The sequence below is a fragment of the Penaeus japonicus genome, unplaced genomic scaffold (genome assembly GCF_977035675.1).
Source record: "Penaeus japonicus unplaced genomic scaffold, GWHDUDI00000001_assembly GWHDUDI00000007, whole genome shotgun sequence".
Taxonomy (NCBI): Eukaryota; Metazoa; Arthropoda; class Malacostraca; order Decapoda; family Penaeidae; genus Penaeus; species Penaeus japonicus.
In genome coordinates, this window is record NW_028234409.1 from 6,023,804 (window position 1) to 6,031,303 (window position 7,500).

The following is a 7,500-nucleotide window of genomic DNA, read 5'->3' on the forward strand; positions in this document are numbered from 1 at the left end:
TTGTACTGATTTTTGCTATATTAAAGGAAAAATCAATTGCGAGAAAAAAAGGTGCAAGAAAAAAAATGACGATCCTGAAAAAATGCCAAAAATGCTTAAAATACACGTTAGAGCCATTCTGATAACGAAACGGATTACAGTTCAATGCACTGATTTTTGTTATATTAAAGGAAAAATCAATTGCGAGAAAAAAAGGTGCAAGAAAAAAAAAATGACGATCCTGAAAAAATGCCAAAAATGCTTAAAATACACGTTAGAGCCATTCTGATAACGAAACGGATTACAGTTCAATGCACTGATTTTTGCTATATTAAAGGAAAAATCAATTGCGAGAAAAAAGGTGCAAGAAAAAAAATGACGATCCTGAAAAAAAGCCAAAAATGCTTAAAATACACGTTAGAGCCATTCTGATAACGAAACGGATTACAGTTCAATGCACTGATTTTTGCTATATTAAAGAAAAAAATCAATTGCGAGAAAAAGATCCAAGAAAAAAAAAATGACGATCCTGAAAAATGCCAAAAATGCTTAAAATACACGTTAGAGCCATTCTGATAACGAAACGGATTACAGTTCAATGCACTGATTTTTGTTATATTAAAGGAAAAATCAATTGCGAGAAAAAAGGTGCAAGAAAAAAAAATGACGATCCTGAAAAAATGCCAAAAATGCTTAAAATACACGTTAGAGCCATTCTGATAACGAAACGGATTACAGTTCAATGCACTGATTTTTGTTATATTAAAGAAAAATCAATTGCGAGAAAAAAGGTGCAAGAAAAAAAAAATGACGATCCTGAAAAAATGCCAAAAATGCTTAAAATACACGTTAGAGCCATTCTGATAACGAAACGGATTACAGTTCAATGCACTGATTTTGCTATATTAAAGGAAAAATCAATTGCGAGAAAAAAGGTGCAAGAAAAAAAAATGACGATCCTGAAAAAATGCCAAAAATGCTTAAAATACACGTTAGAGCCATTCTGATAACGAAACGGATTACAGTTCAATGCACTGATTTTTGTTATATTAAAGGAAAAATCAATTGCGAGAAAAAAGGTGCAAGAAAAAAAAATGACGATCCTGAAAAAATGCCAAAAATGCTTAAAATACACGTTAGAGCCATTCTGATAACGAAACGGATTACAGTTCAATGCACTGATTTTTGTTATATTAAAGGAAAAATCAATTGCGAGAAAAAAGGTGCAAGAAAAAAAAATGACGATCCTGAAAAAATGCCAAAAATGCTTAAAATACACGTTAGAGCCATTCTGATAACGAAACGGATTACAGTTCAATGCACTGATTTTTGTTATATTAAAGGAAAAATCAATTGCGAGAAAAAAGGTGCAAGAAAAAAAAATGACGATCCTGAAAAAATGCCAAAAATGCTTAAAATACACGTTAGAGCCATTCTGATAACGAAACGGATTACAGTTCAATGCACTGATTTTTGCTATATTAAAGGAAAAATCAATTGCGAGAAAAAAGGTGCAAGAAAAAAAAAATGACGATCCTGAAAAAATGCCAAAAATGCTTAAAATACACGTTAGAGCCATTCTGATAACGAAACGGATTACAGTTCAATGCACTGATTTTTGTTATATTAAAGGAAAAATCAATTGCGAGAAAAAAGGTGCAAGAAAAAAAAAATGACGATCCTGAAAAAAATGCCAAAAATGCTTAAAATACACGTTAGAGCCATTCTGATAACGAAACGGATTACAGTTCAATGCACTGATTTTTATTATATTAAAGAAAAAATCAATTGCGAGAAAAAAGGTGCATGAAAAAAAAATGACGATCCTGAAAAAATGCCAAAAATGCTTAAATACACGTTAGAGCCATTCTGATAACGAAACGGATTACAGTTCAATGCACTGATTTTTTTCTATATTAAATGAAAAATCAATTGCGTGAAAAAAGGTGCAAGAAAAAAAATGAAGATCCTGAAAAAATGCCAAAAATGCTTAAAATACACGTTAGAGCCATTCTGATAACGAAACGGATTACAGTTCAATGCACTGATTTTTGCTATATTAAAGGAAAAATCAATTGCGAGAAAAAAGGTGCAAGAAAAAAAAATGACGATCCTGAAAAAATGCCAAAAATGCTTAAAATACACGTTAGAGCCATTCTGATAACGAAACGGATTACAGTTCAATGCACTGATTTTTTTATATTAAAGGAAAAATCAATTGCGAGAAAAAAGGTGCAAGAAAAAAAAAATGACGATCCTGAAAAAATGCCAAAAATGCTTAAAATACACGTTAGAGCCATTCTGATAACGAAACGGATTACAGTTCAATGCACTGATTTTTGCTATATTAAAGGAAAAATCAATTGCGAGAAAAAAGTGCAAGAAAAAAAAAATGACGATCCTGAAAAAATGCCAAAAATGCTTAAAATACACGTTAGAGCCATTCTGATAACGAAACGGATTACAGTTCAATGCACTGATTTTTGCTATATTAAAGGAAAAATCAATTGCGAGAAAAAAGCTGCAAGAAAAAAAATGACGATCCTGAAAAAATGCCAAAAGAGCCATTCTGATAACGAAACGGATTACAGTTCAATGCACTGATTTCTGTTATATTAAAGGAAAAATCAATTGCGAGAAAAAAGGTGCAAGAGAAAAAAAAATGACGATCCTGGAAAAATGCCAAAAATGCTTAAAATACACGTTAGAGCCATTCTGATAACGAAACGGATTACAGTTCAATGCACTGATTTTTGCTATATTAAAGGAAAAATCAATTGCGAGAAAAAAGGTGCAAGAAAAAAAAATGACGATCCTGAAAAAATCCCAAAAATGCTTAAAATACACGTTAGAGCCATTCTGATAACGAAACGGATTACAGTTCAATGCACTGATTTTTTTTTATATTAAAGGAAAAATCAATTGCGAGAAAAAGGTGCAAGAAAAAAAAATGACGATCCTGAAAAAATGCCAAAAATGCTTAAAATACACGTTAGAGCCATTCTGATAACGAAACGGATTACAGTTCAATGCACTGATTTTTGCTATTTTAAAGGAAAAATCAATTGCGAGAAAAAAGGTGCAGGAAAAATAAATGACGATTTTGAAAAATGCCAAAAAAGCTTAAAATACACGTTAATTTAACGTTAACATTCTGATAACGAAACTGATTACAGTTCAATGCACTGATTTTTGCTATATTAAAGGAAAAATCAATTGCGAGAAAAAAGGTGCAAGAAAAAAAAATGACGATCCTGAAAAAATGCCAAAAATGCTTAAAATACACGTTAGAGCCATTCTGATAACGAAACGGATTACAGTTCAATGCACTGATTTTTGCTATATTAAAGGAAAAATCAATTGCGAGAAAAAAGGTGCAAGAAAAAAAATGACGATCCTGAAAAAATGCCAAAAATGCTTAAAATACACGTTAGAGCCATTCTGATAACGAAACGGATTACAGTTCAATGCACTGATTTTGTTATATTAAAGGAAAAATCAATTGCGAGAAAAAAGGTGCAAGAAAAAAAAATGACGATCCTGAAAAAATGCCAAAAATGCTTAAAATACACGTTAGAGCCATTCTGATAACGAAACGGATTACAGTTCAATGCACTGATTTTGTTATATTAAAGGAAAAATCAATTGCGAGATAAAAGGTGCAAGAAAAAAAAATGACGATCCTGAAAAATGCAAAAAATGCTTAAAATTCACGTTAGAGCCATTCTGATAACGAAACGGATTACAGTTCAATGCACTGATTTATTTTATATTAAAGGAAAAATCAATTGCGAGAAAAAAGGTGCAAGAAAAAAAAATGACGATCCTAAAAAAAATGCCAAAAATGCTTAAAATACACGTTAGAGCCATTCTGATAACGAAACGGATTACAGTTCAATGCACTGATTTTTGCTATATTAAAGGAAAAATCAATTGCGAGAAAAAGGTGCAAGAAAAAAAAATGACGATCCTGAAAAAATGCCAAAAATGCTTAAAATACACGTTAGAGCCATTCTGATAACGAAACGGATTACAGTTCAATGCACTGATTTTGCTATATTAAAGGAAAAATCAATTGCGAGAAAAAAGGTGCAAGAAAAAAAAATGACGATCCTGAAAAAATGCCAAAAATGCTTAAAATACACGTTAGAGCCATTCTGATAACGAAACGGATTACAGTTCAATGCACTGATTTTTGCTATATTAAAGGAAAAATCAATTGCGAGAAAAAAGGTGCAAGAAAAAAAAAATGACGATCCTGAAAAAATGCCAAAAATGCTTAAAATACACGTTAGAGCCATTCTGATAACGAAACGGATTACAGTTCAATGCACTGATTTTTGCTATATTAAAGGAAAAATCAATTGCGAGAAAAAAGGTGCAAGAAAAAAAATGACGATCCTGAAAAAATGCCAAAAATGCTTAAAATACACGTTAGAGCCATTCTGATAACGAAACGGATTACAGTTCAATGCACTGATTTTTGCTATATTAAAGGAAAAATCAATTGCGAGAAAAAAGGTTGAAGAAAATAAAATGACGATCCTGAAAAAATGCTAAAAATGCTTAAAATACACGTTAGAGCCATTCTTATAACGAAAAGGATTACAGTTCAATGCACTGATTTTTGCTATATTAAAGGAAAAATCAATTGCGAGAAAAAAGGTGCAAGAAAAAAAAATGACGATCCTGAAAAAATGCCAAAAATGCTTAAAATACACGTTAGAGCCATTCTGATAACGAAACGGATTACAGTTGAATGCACTGATTTTTGCTATATTAAAGGATAAATCAATTGCGAGAAAAAAAATGCAAAAAAAAATGACGATCCTGAAAAAAAACTCAAATTCTTAAAATACACGTTAGAGCCATTCTGATAACGAAACGGATTACAGTTCAATGCATATTAAAGGAAAAATCAATTGCGAGAAAAAAGGTGCAAGAAAAAAAATGACGATCCTGAAAAAATGCCAAAAATGCTTAAAATACACGTTAGAGCCATTCTGATAACGAAACGGATTACAGTTCAATGCACTGATTTTTGCTATATTAAAGGAAAAATCAATTGCGAGAAAAAAGGTGCAAGAAAAAAAATGACGATCCTGAAAAAATGCCAAAAATGCTTAAAATACACGTTAGAGCCATTCTGATAACGAAACGGATTACAGTTCAATGCACTGATTTTTGCTATATTAAAGGAAAAATCAATTGCGAGAAAAAAGGTGCAAGAAAAAAAAATGACGATCCTGAAAAAAATGCCAAAAATGCTTAAAATACACGTTAGAGCCATTCTGATAACGAAACGGATTACAGTTCAATGCACTGATTTTTGCTATATTAAAGGAAAAATCAATTGCGAGAAAAAAGGTGCAAGAAAAAAAAATGACGATCCTGAAAAAATGCCAAAAATGCTTAAAATACACGTTAGAGCCATTCTGATAACGAAACGGATTACAGTTCAATGCACTGATTTTTTTTTATATTAAAGGAAAAATCAATTGCGAGAAAAAGGTGCAAGAAAAAAAAATGACGATCCTGAAAAAATGCCAAAAATGCTTAAAATACACGTTAGAGCCATTCTGATAACGAAACAGATTACAGTTCAATGCACTGATTTTTGCTATATTAAAGGAAAAATCAATTGCAAGAAAAAAGTACAAGAAAAAAAAAATGACGATCCTGAAAAAATGCCAAAAATGCTTAAAATACACGTTAGAGCCATTCTGATAACGAAACGGATTACAGTTCAATGCACTGATTTTTGCTATATTAAAGGAAAAATCAATTGCGAGAAAAAAGGTGCAAGAAAAAAAAATGACGATCCTGAAAAAATGCCAAAAATGCTTAAAATACACGTTAGAGCCATTCTGATAACGAAACGGATTACAGTTCAATGCACTGATTTTTGCTATATTAAAGGAAAAATCAATTGCGAGAAAAAAGGTGCAAGAAAAAAAAATGACGATCCTGAAAAAATGCCAAAAATGCTTAAAATACACGTTAGAGCCATTCTGATAACGAAACGGATTACAGTTCAATGCACTGATTTTTGCTATATTAAAGGAAAAATCAATTGCGAGAAAAAAGGTGCAAGAAAAAAAAATGACGATCCTGAAAAAAAGCCAAAAATGCTTAAAATACACGTTAGAGCCATTCTGATAACGAAACGGATTACAGTTCAATACACTGATTTTTGTTACATAAAAGGAAAAATCAATTGCGAGAAAAAAGGTGCAAGAAAAAAAATGACGATCTTGAAAAAAAGCCAAAATGCTTAAAATATACGTTAGAGCCATTCTGATAACGAAACGGATTACAGTTCAATGCACTGATTTTTGTTATATTAAAGGAAAAATCAATTGCGAGAAAAAAGGTGCAAGAAAAAAAAAATGACGATCCTGAAAAAAGCCAAAAATGCTTAAAATACACGTTAGAGCCATTCTGATAACGAAACGGATTACAGTTCAATGCACTGATTTTTGTTATATTAAAGGAAAAATCAATTGCGAGAAAAAAGGTGCAAGAAAAAAAAAATGACGATCCTGAAAAAAAGCCAAAAATGCTTAAAATACACGTTAGAGCCATTCTGATAACGAAACGGATTACAGTTCAATGCACTGATTTTTGTTATATTAAAGGAAAAATCAATTGCGAGAAAAAAGGTGCAGAAAAAAGGTGCAAGAAAAAAAAATGACGATCCTGAAAAAATGCCAAAAATGCTTAAAATACACGTTAGAGCCATTCTGATAACGAAACGGATTACAGTTCAATGCACTGATTTTTTTATATTAAAGGAAAAATCAATTGCGAGAAAAAAGGTGCAAGAAAAAAAAATGACGATCCTGAAAAAAATGCCAAAAATGCTTAAAATACACGTTAGAGCCATTCTGATAACGAAACGGATTACAGTTCAATGCACTGATTTTTGTTATATTAAAGGAAAAATCAATTGCGAGAAAAAAGGTGCAAGAAAAAAAATGACGATCCTGAAAAAATGCCAAAAATGCTTAAAATACACGTTAGAGCCATTCTGATAACGAAACGGATTACAGTTCAATGCACTGATTTTTGCTATATTAAAGGAAAAATCAATTGCGAGAAAAAAGGTGCAAGAAAAAAAAATGACGATCCTGAAAAAATGCCAAAAATGCTTAAAATACACGTTAGAGCCATTCTGATAACGAAACGGATTACAGTTCAATGCACTGATTTTTGTTATATTAAAGGAAAAATCAATTGCGAGAAAAAAGGTGCAAGAAAAAAAAAATGACGATCCTGAAAAAATGCCAAAAATGCTTAAAATACACGTTAGAGCCATTCTGATAACGAAACGGATTACAGTTCAATGCACTGATTTTTGTTATATTAAAGGAAAAATCAATTGCGAGAAAAAAGGTGCAAGAAAAAAAAAATGACGATCCTGAAAAAATGCCAAAAATGCTTAAAATACACGTTAGAGCCATTCTGATAACGAAACGGATTACAGTTCAATGCACTGATTTTTGCTATATTAAAGGAAAA